At 57.5% G+C, this 16,388-nt stretch overlaps 1 protein-coding gene across 2 annotated transcripts in view; it reads left to right on the top strand.

Annotated features, from left to right (window-relative positions):
• The first annotated feature begins 436 nt into the window (after nt 1–436).
• Nucleotides 437–16,388, top strand: part of ACTL8 (actin like 8) — a 64,403-nt gene continuing 48,451 nt past the window's right edge. Inside the window, exons 1-2 of one of the 2 annotated variants that reach the window (XM_025448061.3) lie at nt 448–555; nt 4,018–4,079. The gene's annotated coding sequence lies outside the window, so the exon portion shown is untranslated. Of the gene's footprint in view, nt 617–4,017; nt 4,080–16,388 lie in introns of both variants that reach the window. The other variant, XM_049106638.1, reaches the window with a different exon arrangement.

The following is a 16,388-nucleotide window of genomic DNA, read 5'->3' as shown; positions in this document are numbered from 1 at the left end:
CCCCGGGCATCCCCAAACCTTAAATATTAAGACAAATGTCTACACCTGTGTTACCACTGGCCCACTCACGATGGAAGATATGTCCCTCACCCCAGAAAGTGCCCCTTTCCACGGAAACACCTCCCTCACCACTTTGTTTTAAAATTTCTGTCATTAAAAACCAGCTGGCCTGTTCTGAACTTCACATAAGCGGGAATTTACAGAATGTGCTGGTTTTGAGTCCGGCTTCTTTCATTCGACCTAATCATCTAGAAGATGAGTCCACGTATCAGTGGTTCCTTCTTTTTCATTGCTGAGCAGTATTTCTTTGGATGCTGCTTCTCCTCGATCACCATCAGGCTCCAGACCACCCTTCCTGCCTGCTGCATGGAAATGGATCTGGGCCCTTTAAGCTTCCTCCCCCGCCAGCCTGCTGGGCTGGGTCAGTAGAGGGCGCCCCGGAGCCCATGCGGCAGCTCAGGGCCCTGCTTCCTGGCTGGGCTGCTCCCAGGCTCCTGCAGCTCCCCGGGGCCCGCAGCTCCCCTGGCACCGCTCTGGAGGCGGTTCTGTCGTGAGGTGTCTCACCAGAGGCGGCTTTTGTGGTATCGCCTCCCCCCGGTGCACGGGCAGATCTCTGGTAAGTGCCTCAGGGTGGGTTTCTAGCAAGTTCCGCAGGTGTGGCACGAGGCCAAATGCTTGCCATGTGGTGGGCCGCAGCCAGGTCTTGTTCAGCAACGTCTGGATGGCCGTCCTGGAGGGAGTGTGTGTACTTTGGGGGACCCTTCCTCAGCTCACGGGCTTTTCCTTGCGAAGTTTTCTTCAGCCTGAGGAGGGGACTCTAGTGGGGGCCTGTGTCAGCCCCGGTGGGAGTTTCTCCTTGAGGGGGAGGTAGCTCAGTCTCATGGTGGGGGGGGGGTCTCTTTTTGTGTGTGGAGGTCTCTATCGGCCCTAGGGCTCTCTTCTTTGAGGCTCTATATCAGTCCTGGGTGAGGGGGGCTCTTCCTCAGCTCTGGGGGGGAGGAGCTCCTCTTTGACGGGGGTCTATCTCACCCCCCATAAAACCTCTTTTTGGGTGGTTTTATGCTCAATTTCAGCCCAGGGTAGGGGAATCCTTCTTGAGGACTCTATCTCAGCCTGATGTGGGGGAGGGTCTCTTCCTGAGAGACTCTTCTTTGCGGGGGGGTCTCTCTTGGCCCCTGAATAGGGGGGATTTTTCTTGGGGTCTTTACCTCAGCCCTAGGGGACTCTTTCTTGATATTTCACCTCTGTTGGGGCGGGGGGACCCTCACTCATCTTTGAGGGTCTTACCAAAGCCCCCAGGAGCTGTTCCTGGAGTGAAGGGTGGCATTCTTAGGGGCTCTACCCCAGCCCTGGGTGGGGTCTCTTCCTCAGGGGGCTCTACCTCAGCTCTGTGGGTTGTAGCCGCTCCCTTAGCTGCTATTCTTACATTAATTACAGTTCTCTTTATTCTTTATTAGCCAAGGCCACATTCATTTAATCCCCTGTTAGAAGCTAATTTTTCATGTGGAACTTTCCCTGTTGGAATTACTGTGTGGTTCCTTTTTCTTGATTAGACCCAAACTAGTGTAGAATTGGTGTCAGCAGTGGTACCAGGAGATTGGTCTGCAGAGATGAGATTTGTGGACTGGTTTTCCGTGGGCTGGAACACGGTGCTGAGTGACTTGCCGATGGGAGGCAGGGTGCGCGTCCCCCAAGGTATGCAGTGGCCCTGTAATTAACCAGGCTATCACCCCCAGGTGATTGAGCTGGAGTGCCATCAAGGCACGTCCCTTGGGAGCCAGAGTGATGCTTCCCTTGGCTGCTAATGGCAGTGGTGATGACCATAAGGACTGCAGGGGTGAGATGGATCCTTTTGAGGGCTCTAGAGCTTGCAGAGAGGAGATGACAAGTGCAGGTCCGTTGGCTCAGCTCATAGTCAGTCCCAGGACTAGAGAGCTGTCATGACAGCCTTTACAGGTCTTATTATTATTATTATTTTTACAGCTGCAGGGCTGGTATTTTCTGGAAATCAAACATAAAATTTAATTGTGTTGGTTGCTGAATTACAACCACAATGGAATTCACATCTTGACAGAACTCTCGTGTGAAAATTAGGGCATTGGTTGGGAAAGAAAGGGACCCTGAAACACAGAACGGGGACATCTGTTGGCCCCCGGTGAAACTGACCATCATAAACCCCACGTGGCTCCAAGCCAACCTCCCCCCCCCTTATTGGAGGTGGTGGCCTTTCCACCCATGTCTGAGGAAGCTGTTTCCCCTCTGTGTAAAAACCCTGTGATGACCTCAGCGGGGGCAGGTATCTTGAGAGGGGTTGCTCATTCTCCTCGAGACTTAACCAAAACTGCCTCTATTGTCACTAACCTCTGACAAGGGCCAAATCTCCGCATGGTGGCAGTGACACACTAGGACACGAGAGGAAGAATCCAAAGCACTGCAGGGCTTCGCTAATACAGGTCAACAGAATTCTGGGGGCCCCGTGTAGGAGTGGATTTTAAGGATTTTAGACCAAAGAGGGCAGGATAATAACACTGTGTTGGGTAGAATTAATTGTCACGGATGCACTTCCTGGAGATTTTGGATTTGGTTATTAGCATGTGCCGCTGGCGATGGCTCTAACAGCTTACTTGGTTGATTAACTGACATTTGGACCCAATAGTGGCCTAAGGTTAATGAAGCCATGACGTCATGATGGGGAAGAGGGAGTCCAAAGGTGTGGGGAGACAGGATTGCTGGGCTGGACGTATTATGTGCGATCTGCACCCCCCCACCCCCCTGCCCACTATGTTCCATAAAAAGCAGCAGAAGACGGCAGCATGGAGATGAGTGAGGGGAGCATCCATGAAACGCTCCATGGCATCTCTCTTTTGCAGGCGGGACATGACTTGAGAGGCTGCCTCCACTGAGATGGGCTCCCTGATTGCAGTGGGCATAAGGGCAGGCCGGAGTTGCAGAGACCAAGGGGCAGCACGTCACTGCCAAGGGCAAGGTGGGCACGTCTCCTGCAAGGCAGCAAGGATGGATGGGCAATCAGAACGCCTGGGCCCATAGGGATTTTGATAGTGGCTAGTAAGTCACAGTGTCCCGGGAATGAAATGAATTACAGCCCACTGCAGTGCTGCTTGATGTATATGACATAAAAAGGTCTGGGTCTGGTAGCCAACGCCTGACGTGCATCGCCAAGACAGCCTCTGCCTCTCCTGCAGTTTCCACGTCTAAGGCAGCTCACGACCTTAGGAGGCCCTTGGGAGGCCAGGTCCCCTTGAGGAAGAAGCCTTATCGTTGTTGCAAGTCCTTAGTTTAAATATCCCTCCAAACTCCCCAAAGGGACCTGGGGTCCATTTATCCAAGTGACTGTGGACTGGGGCAAAGGAAATAGGCAGACGGGTCAGGGACCCACAGTGCCACTCTGGCCCAGGACTCAAATTGGGGCTTATGGGAGTCAGATAATAGAAGGTGGAGCCTGACACACAGGGGTCCAGTCGGCCCATGGACCCCACTCCCAGGTCACCGCCCCCCCCCCCCCCCCCAGTTCCCGAACGAGTAATGACAATACCTAAATGTATTTAACGATGAACCGTTCTCTCCCCTTTCCATTTTTATTTTACACACAAGTTTTGGGAAGCGGATTTTATGATTTTGTCGTTAGGTGACAGAAAATCCCGTGGAACTGTGACGGGGTCCGAGGAGTAATAAATACAGTCAGCGGTGACTTCTGGGGCTGTTAGTTTCATTTAAGGGAAGCTATACGGATGGGAGCTGTGTCTTCCTGGGGAGAACCACGGAGTTGTGGTGTGCGGGAGCTCCAGACCACCCTTCCTGCCTGCTGCATGGAAATGGATCTGGGCCCTTTAAGCTTCCTCCCCCCGCCAGCCTGCTGGGCTGGGTCAGTAGAGGGCGCCCCGGAGCCCATGCGGCAGCTCAGGGCCCTGCTTCCTGGCTGGGCTGCTCCCAGGCTCCTGCAGCTCCCCGGGGCCCGCAGCTCCCCTGACACCGCTCTGGAGGCGGTTCTGTCGTGAGGTGTCTCACCAGAGGCGGCTTTTGTGGTATCGCCCTCTCCCCGGTGCACGGGCAGATCTCTGGTAAGTGCCTCAGGGTGGGTTTCTAGCAAGTTCCGCAGGTGTGGCACGAGGCCAAATGCTTGCCATGTGGTGGGCCACAGCCAGGTCTTGTTCAGCAACGTCTGGATGGCCGTCCCGCAGTGTGTGTGCGTGTGCGTGTGCGTGTGCATGCGTGTGCACTGCCTTGGGGGTTCTAGCTCTGCCTTGAGGGGCTCCTCTCAGCCTGGGCCTGCGGGATGCTTCCTTGGGGGGCTCTCTTCAGCCCAGGTTGGAGAGGAGAAGAGTGGCTCCCTAGTGGCTCCATGTCAGGCCCAGAGGGATTCCTCCTTGATACTATTCTCTAGACTTTTCTTTAATCCTTTTCCTAGCCAGTCCTTTGTTAATCGAGTCTTGGATTATAGCTATATTCTTTATATGGAACTTTTCCCATTCAAATTACCATGTGGGGCAGCCCCAGTGACTCAGCGGTTTAGCACCACCTTCAGCCCAGGGCGTGATCCTGGAGACCCGGGATCGAGTCCCACGTCGGGCTCCCTGCATGGAGCCTGCTTCTCCCTCTGCCTGTGTCTCTGCCTCTCTCTCTCTCTCTCTCTCTGTGTCTTTCATAAATAAATAAGATCTATTTAAAAAAAAGAATTAAAAAAAAAACCAAATTACCATGTGGCTTCTCTTCCCGATTGGTTTATCACCTTGCGTGTGATAAATCATCGTTTGTTCATCCATTTTCACGATGGTATTTCCAGTTTGGGGCTGTTATGAATAATTTGCTCTGCATATTCTCCAGTGGACCAGCCTTTCGGTGTAATATGTTTATATTTCTTGCATAGATACTTGGAATGGGGTTTCTTTGTGAAGGCCAGGCCAAGGGGCTTTCATTTTGCCTGGTGGGTGCTGCAGGGTTACTGGGAGTTTTGTGGGCCTGATTTTTTATTTTTTAATTTTTACTTATTTATTATTTATTTTTTATTTTTATTATAGCAGTGACAAAATTCTGTGTGGGTTCTAGAAGGATCTCTTGGCCCTGGGTAAGTGGGGGGAGGGGCAGCAGCTCTCAACTCCCCACATGGAAGTGCCAGCTCAGCCTAGTGACTCTGGGCCTGTGACTTTGCTCCATCATCTGCGAATCTGTGAAATGGGAACGTTCTCATGCGTCCATAGGATTGTTGGCAGGACCGGGTGGGATAATGCATGTGGGCACTTGGCACAGGGCTGGCGTGGAGTCAGTGCATGGTGGGTAGCAGCCGACATGCATTATTGGGTGCTTAAGCCAGGATGTCCCAGTTTCTCCCTGGCTCCAACCATCATGTATCTAGAGCCCGAGGGCCTAGAGGGGTGGGGCCCATCTGCCCAGTGCTGCCCGGTGCTGCCCAGCACCTGGCACTTTCGGATGCCCTCCTCTGCCTTCCCTCTGAGAAGTGGACCCTCCAGGTGGCCCTGGGTTCGGGGCTCTCTGCCCAGCCCCCTGACAGTCACCTCGGTGGGCGCCCTACCAGACGGAGCCCTGAGCCACTGCACCTCAGCTAGTCAAACAGCCATGATTAGTCAAATAAAATTTCCATCTGTTGAGGAATTTTCAAGAGTTATTACTGGCTATAAAAGTGATCGGAAGAGAAGGATGGATCTGAGGGGGTAAGTGCCTCTAATTATGTGGAGTGGTGACTTTTAAGTAAGATTGCAGATGTCCTGATCAGAGTGGGCCCGGCCCCGTGGGGTCTGAAAGGGAGGGGGTCGGGCCCCTGAGAGTAGGCCCTTCTCTGCAGAGGGAGGAAGAGGAGGGGCGTTGTATTTGCAGCGCGGGGATCATCGTGGCATTTAGGAAGATCCTGGAGGCAAAGGGCCTGGGACGGTGTCTGGCACACTGCAGGCGTTTGATGGATGCGTTTCTGCTTTCTCTGCTCCTCTCCTTTCTTCCTCTGGGGGCCGAACCAGGCTTCCGGACAGAGCAGCGAGCGCTCTGGGCCAGGTTCTTGCTGTCTTGGGGGGACCAGTTCACGTAAGGTCTGAGCCTCCATTGCTTGTCTTTCACATGGGACAGTTCATTACCAGGGGTCCAGCCCAGAGGAACACTGGGCGGGAAGATTTTTGGAAATGTGGGCCTGGCATCCTTCTGCTACCAATATACAGCTTTCCTCTAGTGCTTGGCTTGTTTCAATCCCCTCAACATCTGGGGACGGAGGTGACCTTGTGGGCAGGAGGACTTGAGGGGCAGGGCTGAGGGGCTCATGTGAGGTCACCTGGATCCCAGGTACTCCTGCTTTCGTGGAAGGGACAGACTTAGAAGTCTACTCCCTTTTTCATCTTCTTTCTCTTTTTTTAAAAAAAAAAGATTAAAAAAAATTTATTTGGAGAGAGAGAGCGAGAGCGCGCGAGCACATGAGCAGCGGGGATGGGCAGAGAGAGAGGGAGAAGCAGACTCCCCTCCGACCAGGGAGCCCATGCAGGGCTCAATCCCAGGACCCCGGGATCATGACCTGAGCTGAAGGCAGATGCTCAACCAACTGAGCCACCCTGGCATCCCTCTTCATCTTATTTCTGATGCTTAACACAAGACTGTACTTTGGGGGTGACTCCCGGGGTTCCGGGGGCTGCAGAGGGCCAGTGAGGTGGGCGGTCTTGCTGGAAGGGACTCAGACATAACTGAGTTCCCAGGACTGAGGGTGGAGGTGAACTACGCCTCCCCGGAGAGAGGGGTTCTCAGGGTCCAGACCCTCGATCGTGGGGCTCTGCGGCCTGAGCGCCTGGAGGCACCAGTCTCCTAGCTGCTGGGCGGGAGGGGGCGGTCCTCTCATGGCTGCTCTGTCCCTCCTCAGCTGCCCTGTCCACCTGCCCGGCAAACACAAACCAGTCCCCCCAACCCCTCGGACCCTTTAAAACCACAGCGTGTGCCTGGGCCCCCACAGCTGGCCACACGTTCATTCCCCAGAATGAACAGCCCACATGTATGGCCGGGGCCGTCCGAATTTCCTGGGATGGCTGTGCCCGGGGTAGGGAATGCTCCCGAGACCCCTTCTCCCGGCCAGGAGGTCCGGGCGTGACCACCAGCGGTGGTTTGCACTGGGGCCTGGAGGTCCCTGGTGTCTGACTCTGGAGCCACAGGCCTGGGGCTGAGGGGAGGTGGGCAGGGGGCTGGCTGAGCCGGGGGGCTAGGTTTGCACGAGGAGCTGAGCCCCCTGGCCCAGTGGCACCCTGGGGGAGGCCTCCTGGAGTGTCCCTGGCCTCTGGGTCCTCCCTGACAACCTGCTCACTCCATCAGCTGCGGAGGGGACCAGCGGGCTTCCGGCTGTGCTGCTGGCCGTGTGGCCTGGGCAGGACCCTGACCTCTGGGGACTCAGTTTCCCTCCCTGTGAGTGGGGTTGATAAGGCTGACTAGCAGGGTCCGGCGACAATGGAATGAGCATGGGGCTGGCCCCTCGCTCGCCTCTTCGGGTCAGAAGAGGAGAAGGGCTGGGAGGCATGTGCCTTGCTTCAGGCTCCTGTGTCTGAAGACCGAGACCTCTGCGGAGGGGAGGCTTTTGGGGCTGGAGCCAGCTGAGGTCCTGGAAGCCTCCCCTGCCCCGTGATGGGGTGGGTACCCGGGAAAGGTGCCTGTGGGCTCTGGGACAACAGTGGGATTTGGGCCGGTTTCGTTCCTGCCTGGGTAGCATGACGTCGGCGGCGGGCCTGGGCACGGCCCCCGGTCACTGGTGCTCCCCGATCCTCTGTTCCCCCGAACCCTTCCCCAGGTCCCACCTCCTTGGGGGGCAGGATGGAGACATAGCCATCAGCTGTCCTGATTTTACCCGTGATGAACCGGGTTTAGGAGTCTGGGCTGGTGCAGCAGGTCCAGCTGGTGTCAGGCCGCAGCGCTCACACTTCCTGTCATTGTGCCGCAGTCAGCACTTCCTCATCGAACCGTGCCCTCTCCCGCCAGATGCCGTGCCAGGGGCAGGAGACCCGAGGACGGCCAGAAGCCAGCCCTCCTGGCGCCTCTGCTTGGGCGGGGAGACAGACGATCGGCAAGCAAACCCAGGCACAGAAAGATTTCTCAGTGCTCAGCGCCCTGAGGCTGGGCCGTAGAAGCACTAGGTGTTATGTGGGGGCTGGGGAGGGGGTGCGGGGGTCTTCGGGAGGGCCCCCTGAGCAGATGACATCGCTGGTTCCCTCCTGGTCACATGTCTATGCCCCCATCCCATGCTTTTCCTATTTCAAACCCAGGGAGGCTTGGGTCCTGTGCGCCTGGGCTCCCCCCGGCCCAGGCATGGGGAGCCCCAGGGAGCTCGGAGGGCCCCCCCACCAGTGCCCCACGCTGCCCTCCCTTCCCTAGCGCTGAACCCTGGATGAAGGACCTGGACCCCTCTCTGCGCCTTCCAGGGTCTCTTGCTTCCAACCTGCGAAGAAGGGGGTCTGGTGACTTCCCTCCCGGAAGGAGGGGGGAGCCGTGAATCCCTCTGCTGCCTGGAGAGGTATCCTAAGGGGCTGGTTACATTTTCCTCTGCCTGCTTCATTAGCCAGAGGCCTTCTCCACGGGAGGGTTCCTAAGACTTATGGGTTCGTGCGCATGCCCTGGGCACAAGAGGGCTTAGGGCAAAATGATCCTTAATGTCCCCTCGTCCCCCAACCCCACCAAGAATGAGGGGCTGGGAGCCTTGGAGCTGACAACATATAGTGTGTGCAGAGGTGGGTGTCTGCCCTGGGGGAACTTTGAGCCCGAGCTCCACGCCTCGCCGGCTGATGGTTAGTCTGAGACTCAGTTTCCCCATTGCTAAGCGCAGAGGGTAACCTCAGTGTGGCCACCAGGGTTAAATGAGACAGGGGGTCCTCTGTGCCTCCCATCGTGGCCGTCACCGTTTTTGATGACGTGTCCCAGACCCAGAGGGCAGAGGATGGAAACAGCCACGTGGGTGCGGCTGCGTAAGGTGGGGGAGCCAAGGGCAGGGCTCGCGGAAGGACTGGCCCCTCGACGTGTGCTCAGGCCTCTGGCTGGGCCTCCCCTTGGTGGGCGGCTCTGGGGCAGGCCTTGGGGGTGACCCTGAGGTCCTCCTTCCTGAAGGTCCCTCTGGCTTTCCAGGGGCTCGGCCTCCTGACGGCCCCCTGTGCACCCAGCCCGAGGCCCCGGGCGGCCTCCCCTCCTTGTCTCACCCACGTGAGGCCGCAGCCTCCTCTCCCTTCCTGGCTTTTGTCTTGGGCTCCTGGGGACGGCTGTGGCCGCTCTGCTCACGCTCTGTGGCCCCGTCCGCAGCCCAGGACGGCGCTGGATGGTGTGCAGATCGCACCGGGGAAGAGCCGCCCCGTGGAGACTTTGGTGTCGCTGTGAGCGGTGGGCTGGGGGCTGCTGAGTTCTGGTCTGTTCTAGGGCGTGGCCATTTATTTGTGGGGCCACCTGCACCCCGCAGCCCTGCCACCTCCGTGAGAGAAGTGGAGGGACGCCCCCCACGGCGGTTCTGAGGACCAACCGTCAGACTTGCCCCCAGCTTCCAAGGCCTCGTGACCTGCCTACGCCCTGCCCTCCACTCCCGTGGCCTCTGGTTGATGCAGCTAAATGCCTCAAGCCCTTGACGTTTGCTGGCTCTGGGCACGGCCGCTGTGTGCGCCTTATTTCATTTAATCCTTACGGTAACCTGACGGGACGTTCCTCCCGTGACGCCCCTTCAGTCAGATGGTGCAAGGATCAGCCTTATTCTGTGGGGTCAAAGGGCAGGACTGGGTTCCCAAGTGAGAACTTTGCAGCAGGAGTGGGCCAGCCTGCCTCATGGCGTGATGGGCTTTCTAGTGATGTGGTGAGCATCCCGTTGCGGGGAGTATTCAAGCAGGGGCCGATGGCCATTGTTCTGGTGGACAGAGAGGACCGTTGTCAGGTGGGAGGGGCTGGCCTGGGAGGCCTCTGAGGGGCTTCCACCTATCAGATCACGATCCCTTGAGCCTTGAATTCTCTGCTCCTTACAGGAGATGGAATCAGAAGCAGGCATTTCAGTGCCTGGATCTCCGGTCCTCCCCCTTTCTTCCACTTAGCCCAGGTGGCCAGGTTCAGAGCAGGTCACCTCTGTGTCTTGCTCGGTGGCAGCACGGTGGCCCATGGGTGACTTGCGGATGGAGAAGGGCTTTGATCTAGTTAAATATTTCTCCACTCGCTCTGCTAAGCACTTACCTTCCCTTGAGCACCGGCAGTGAAAAGCAGCAGGTAAAGGGCAGCAAGCCTGGGGCTGTGCAGAGGGTGTGACAGGTGACAGCCGCCTGTCCTGGTCGGTCCTGGTCCCTGGGGCTGGGGGTTCTCATCCCCTTTAGTTCACGGTGGTCTCCCAGTGGCCAGGGCAGGGGCTGGCAGGAGGCAGGGCTCACGCGATGGATCTGCCCCTCTCCGTGGCCGGCTCCCCACCACCAGCCCTAGTTTCGCCCCTTTGGAGGCTCTGCCCTGAGCCAAGGGCCACCTCTACGCACCCCGTCGTCCCTGCTTACCTCACAGCATGTGTAAATGTCCTGTGTCTCCTGCCCTGCCAGGTGAGGTCTGGCTCGTGGTGGGTGCAGCTGCCCCCAACATGATGCCTGTGTCCTCAGCCGTGAGGCTCTCCTCCTGCCCGCCTGGCTTAGCAGCAGTTGTGAGCTCTCGAAGTGACACGGGCGTCGCTCCCCGGGGCCCCGGGGCGAGGCAGAGGTCCCCCCGGGCTTGCTCCCTCAGCTCCCAGGGCGCTGGAGCTCACCCCAGGTTTGAGATCCGCCCGAGTTCGCGCAGCCAGCCCTCCTGCGGAGTAATTACTATAATTTCCCTGCACAACCCACAGCTCTCGGGTGATATTGTGACCGAAGTGTGAGCAGCGGGAACGCTCCCTGCCCTTGTAATTGAGGGTTCGGAGGCATCGCTGACATCTCCGAAGGGAGCTGGTGCTTCGCCGCGTGTGTCGGCGGCGTCACCTTTGAACTCTGGCTTTTTGACTCCTGGGCTTGCTCACACACGCAGCGAGGACTCACGAGCGGGACGCGTTGCTCACCGTCCTCCCCGGGGTTGTGTTCGCATCCCTGGTCCGGCCTGGAGCCTCGCGGCAGCCCCCCGGGACCCGGCCCGGTCGGGTGGAGAGGCTGCACGTGCGGGGAGGCTGTGCCGCGTGGACCCCCGTGTTCTCTCGCCGTCCCCATCCCCCCGCTCAGCGGCCCTGCCGCAGGGGCCCTCCTGACGACCCTGCCACCTGGCTCAAGCCTGTCACGCAAGAACAGTAATAAAAGGGAAAATCATGACCTCGGGCACTCACGGCCTACAGGTGCTGTGGTCTCGCCTTGTAAGTGGGGGCGCATTGTACCTCCTGGCCACCCGCCACGGCCCCCAACTTACAGACGAGGGACCTGCAGCCCAGGGAGGGGGTGCTGCCAGGGGGCAGGGAGCCGGGAGGTGATAGAGCCCAGCCTGGAGCCCAGGCGGTCTGCAGCGCCGAGCTCCTAACCAGCCAGCATCCTGGACGTGCGTTTCTTGCTCATTAGCCCATTGGTTCCCTCACGCATTCACTCATTCGTTCCTCACTCATTCGCTCACTCAGCCTTATTTACGGGCCCCCGGTCGTTGCCAAGCATTGTTCTGGGTGTTAGGGATTCAGTCCTGAACAGAACAAATTTCCCACCCCCGTGGAGTTCCGGTTCCAGTTGAGGGAGACAAATCACAAGCAGACAAATGCTGCAGATTCAGATTGGGAGAGCTCGGGAGGAAAATGAACGGAAAGGGGATGCCGAGTGATAGCCAGTGGGGTCAGGGATGGGCTAAGCAGAGACGGGAGGGAAGCGTGAGAGCAACATGGGGAAGAGAGTCCAGGCGCAGGGAGCGGCGTGTGCAAAGGCCCTGCGGTAGGTCTGTGTAAGGCACGCTTGAGGACCTGTGCGGAGGGTGGTAGGAGGTAAGGTCAGAAAGCTGGATGGAGAGTTGCTGGTGGTGGTGATGGTGGGGGGTGTATTTGAGTGCATCCCTCCCCCTGCACCCTGCTCCCCGAGGGAATGACATGATCTGGCTCCCCCTGTTGAGGACAGGCTGTTGGGGTGAGGCAGAGGCAGAGGGACAGTGCAGAGGCCATCGAGGTGGTCTAGGGGAGAGATGATACCGGCTGCTTCGACCAGGGTGGTTGTAGGGAGCCTCTTCTTGGAAATCTCTCCTCTTGACCCTTCCTTGTCCGGCTGACTTCTGCGTGTCCTTCCCTGGCCGCTGGACCTTGCCTGCGCTTGTGCTGGCGTGGGCTCGGCTGCTTCTGTGCCCCGGCCCCAGGGCGCTGCCCTTGTTCACCAGCCCCCGGGTGCTTCGGAGGCCCTCTGCTCTTGGCGTGTTGAATGGAGACCCGCGCACGCCGTGTTTACCCGACTCAGGTGCTCACTGTCTATTTTTGGCATCTGCAGAAATACCTGCTTTCTATGTGATCTGCTCGGTTCCATCTGTTACCTTTATTTTATTTTTTTTCCCCAGACAAGAGCCACCCCTGCCCCGTGAGGCTTCTCGGGGGGGTGGGGGGCTCACTCGGATTCTGTGGGCCGACACCGGGAGGAGCTAAGCCCTGTTACTTAATCAGCTGGCAGCTTGGCCTTTTCCTGAAGGCGTGAGGGTCGTGGCGTGTCTGGCTGTGCCAAAGTCCCTCTAACAAGACCGGGTGTTTGTGGGGTTGGTTCTGGGAGCTGGGTGTGCACGTGGATGTGATGTGAGGCTTAGAGATTCTGGGAGGGCTCGTTTCTTTGGGGGGGGCGGTGGGGGAGCAAACCGTGGGAATAGGGATGCAGAGAAGGCCGACATCAGCAGGGAAGGAAGTGATTAGGAGGCAGCTCGCAGAATCTGAGGCTTGGCGGCGGGACTGGCCTGGAAAGAGCAGGAACCAAAAGTCATCTGAGACCCCATGGGGATGGGTGGCCCCAGCCGGCTTGGGGTGATTCTGCAGGTCTGGAAGTCCGGGTCCTGGGAGAGAAGGCATCTAATGGACGGGGTTTTGGCCACTTGACCAGCCCTGGTTTGGAGGTGTGTGGGGCCTCATGATCAAGAGTCCCGCCAAGAGTGCATTTTGGAGGGGAGGTCGGTCCTGCAAAGGCATTTGGGTATGCCAGTGTCCAAGGAGGAGGGGACGGGTGCTGGGCTGTCCCCTGCAAGGACCTCAAAGCTGTGTGAGCTGTCCTGACCTTCGAGGTGCCAAGGGCAGAGTCTACCCACCCAGAATGTTAGAGTCCTCCAAGTGATTGGCAGAGCGGAGTTCGGAGTGGCTTCCGGGCCCAGGGGAGGTTGCAGCGGCGCTAGGTCCGGTCCGGCTGGGCCCCGAGGGCCGGGGGTCTTGAGGTGGGAGGGGAGGGCTACTCCGTGTGAGGCTCCCTGCTCGAGGAGAGTCACGGAGGGAGGCTGGGGCGGGCCTGCTGGCTTTCGTGGAGGTGGACAGCTGCTGGTGAGTCACTGGTAGGGAGTGGGGAGTGCTGCTGGAGCCACAGGCCGAGTGTGGTGCTGAACCCGGGTCAGAGGGGTTCAGACTTAGGAGGGTGGCTGCGTCTGGCTGGGCTGGAAGAGGGGTGGGAGGAGTGCATGGGGGGAGCACCCACTGTGTACCTACGCTCCACTGAGTGTTTCGTTGCGGTCTTATCTGACCTGCACAGCAATCCTACTCGGTAGTACTGCTGCTCACCCCTCCTGCACAGAGAAAGAGACAGGGGTCCGAGAGGTTACGTGACTTGGTCAAGGTCACACAGCCAGCAAGTAGCCGACAGGGAGCTGGGTCCCAGGCCCGGCTGCCATTCTCTACTCGTCCGGGTTACAGGATCATCAGGTGTGAAGCCGGGCAGCCCGCTGACCTTCTCTGCGCTTTAGCCCACTTGGTTTGCTCCCTCCGTATTCTCGGGCACCGTGGAGCATGGCTGTGGGCAGGCAGGCGTGGCCACTACAGGGAGGGGAGGGGGCTGCAGCGGCCCGAGGAGACTTTCTCCTTTTTTTCCACCCTCCCTCCCTCCTGCGAAGTGCTAGAACAAAGCCGGCAAAACTAGAGTCAGCAGAAAAATCTAATTTTCACCTTGGACACGTTTGTAGCTGACAGATATTAACCCAAGCTCTAGACTTTCCTTCCAGACAGGTCTGAGCTGAGTCCTGCCCTGGACGTTGGGAGGCCAGCCCTGTCATGAATTCACTGTTGCAGCTGAGGCAAGGTGTTTCTTTTCCGTAGGCCTCAGTGTTTCTATCAGTAAAATGGGAGTGGAGGTACTCGGGGTGGGGTGTCACGGATGCAGACGCCTACAGGGGCCCTCCACCCTCCGGGGAAGACAAAGGGGTGAATGGGTGAGGTGCGGGAGGGAAGAGGATGCTGGGAGTAGAGGGGACTGGGATGGGGGGGCCCTGCCCTGCCTACGGGGGCAGTTTCTGCTTCGGGCTAAGCAGCTGTCACTACGTAGGGCTGCTATTGCCCGATTTTTGGATTATTTTAAGAAAAGCCTGAAATCTGAGCTGTGCTCCAAAATCTTTCAAAGTGTAAAGGTTAGCAACTCATTGATACATTTTTGGGAAAAACGTCGTGCGGACCCATGAAAGCAGCGTCCTGGGCCGAAACCGGCAATGGGTCACCTGCCGGCAACGCCAGGGGCTGACTGGCTCGTTTGGGTTTCTTCTGGCCGGGGTGAGACAGAGCTACGTTTCATATGCATATAAATAAAAGTCAAATATTTGCTTTCTAGATGTATTGATTTGTATTTATTGATGAGCCCGAGGTTTATAATGTGCATCTGAGCTGAGGAATAACAGCGGAGTAGAAACCTCTTGGAGAAACTTTAATCACAGAATAGGAGTCCCCGCGCCCGACTTGCGTCTGTCTGTAATCCTTCCTGGTGCAGACACAGCCTAGCCTAGTTTCCATGGCAACGGGGCATGCTACCTTCTGCCCCCGTAGATTCGGAGAGAGAGGAAAGGAGGGCGGGTGGCCTTGAGATTTCTCTAACCTGGGGCGCAGACCCGGGGACTTCTCCTTTCTACCTTTGCAAGATCACGGGCGGGACTTTGAAGCCCGTGGGCTCTCAGGAATTTGTAGGGACCTCTGGTTAGAGCTGTTGACGTCGTCACATCTGCTCCTGGTTCCCGGTTTGGAGGGTGCTGGTGGATCAGTTCTGTAGTCTTCAGAGAGCAATGGGTCTATTGGCCCTCTTTAGGGCGTGCTTGGGAAAGGCCTAGAAGAGCCAACAGGGTTGGAAGGGGCTATGGCGGTGATAGCCGAGCAGGTGCTCTGGCCATTCCCACCATGCACGGTGAAGCCAGAGGGCCCAGGGGAGAAGGGTGACTGCCCTGGTGCTGTCAGCCCCAGGCAGTGACAAGAATAGGGCAGTGGGTAAGGCGCAGACATTGGAGTCCAACTGCCTGAGTTCGAATCCTGATTCCACCCGGTGAGGCTGGGGGACACGGACAATTTACTTAACATCTCTGAGCTCCTGCATCCTTGTCTGTGAAATGACTGTAGTACTAACTTCCTCGTAGGCTAGTAGGATAGCGATGGTACGTGCAGAACGTGCAGACTGTAAGTCAGCAAACTTCTTCTGTAAAGGACCAGATAGGAAACATTTCGGGCTTTGTGGGCCGTGTCGTTTGCCAAAGTCATCGAGTCTGCCGCAGTGACTTGAAAGCAGCCACAGACAATATGTAAATGATGGACGTGGCGGTGTGCCAATAAAACTTTATTTATAGGTCCTGCAATTTGAATTTCATATACTTTTCATGTGCCACAAAAGAGTCGTCTTTTTCTGATTTTTCACTCCCCCCCCCCGCCAACCCTTTAAAAGTGCAAAAGCCACTCTTGGCTCGTAGGCCGTGTAAAAGCCGGCAGTGAGCCAGATTTGGCCCTTGGGCCACGGTTTGCTGAGTCCTGGTGGAGGATGATGCCGGTTACGTGTTCATTAAGTGTTAGTCACTGATACTACCTTTATCTCCGCCATGATTCTTTTCATCCTAAGAGGGTGGATTGGAGGCCGTAAAATATTTGGCCCAGAAAGAGATGACTTGGGCCGGGCCGGGGGAGGGAGCGTGCATAATAACCATGCTCAAGAAGGGAAGATCTTATCCCAGCTGGGGTACCCTCCGGTATTTGTGGGTAGAACTGACAGGGAGAGGGATTTTTGGCTGAGGTCTTGCAGCTCGTTGGAACAGACTGCCTCGGGCGGAGTGAGCTCCTGTCACTAGAAGGGCTCGAGCAGAGGCCAGATGCCCCCGACGCACTGCTGGGGGACACCGGCTCGCTGGAGGAACAGACTGCTGGGGTCTGAGCTGGGTTCCTCCAGCTCCAGCTAGTGGGGGGAGCGGGGGGGGGGGCAGGCAGTTCCTATTTTCCCACAGTCCCTGTTCCTCATACTCAAAGCCCCTTGCCCTCTTCCTTCTCGAATAATCCA

This window comes from Canis lupus, chromosome 2, assembly GCF_003254725.2.
Source record: "Canis lupus dingo isolate Sandy chromosome 2, ASM325472v2, whole genome shotgun sequence".
In the NCBI taxonomy this organism is placed as follows: Eukaryota; Metazoa; Chordata; class Mammalia; order Carnivora; family Canidae; genus Canis; species Canis lupus.
Note: the sequence above shows the minus strand (reverse complement) of the source record. Positions and strands in the feature narration are given on the sequence as shown.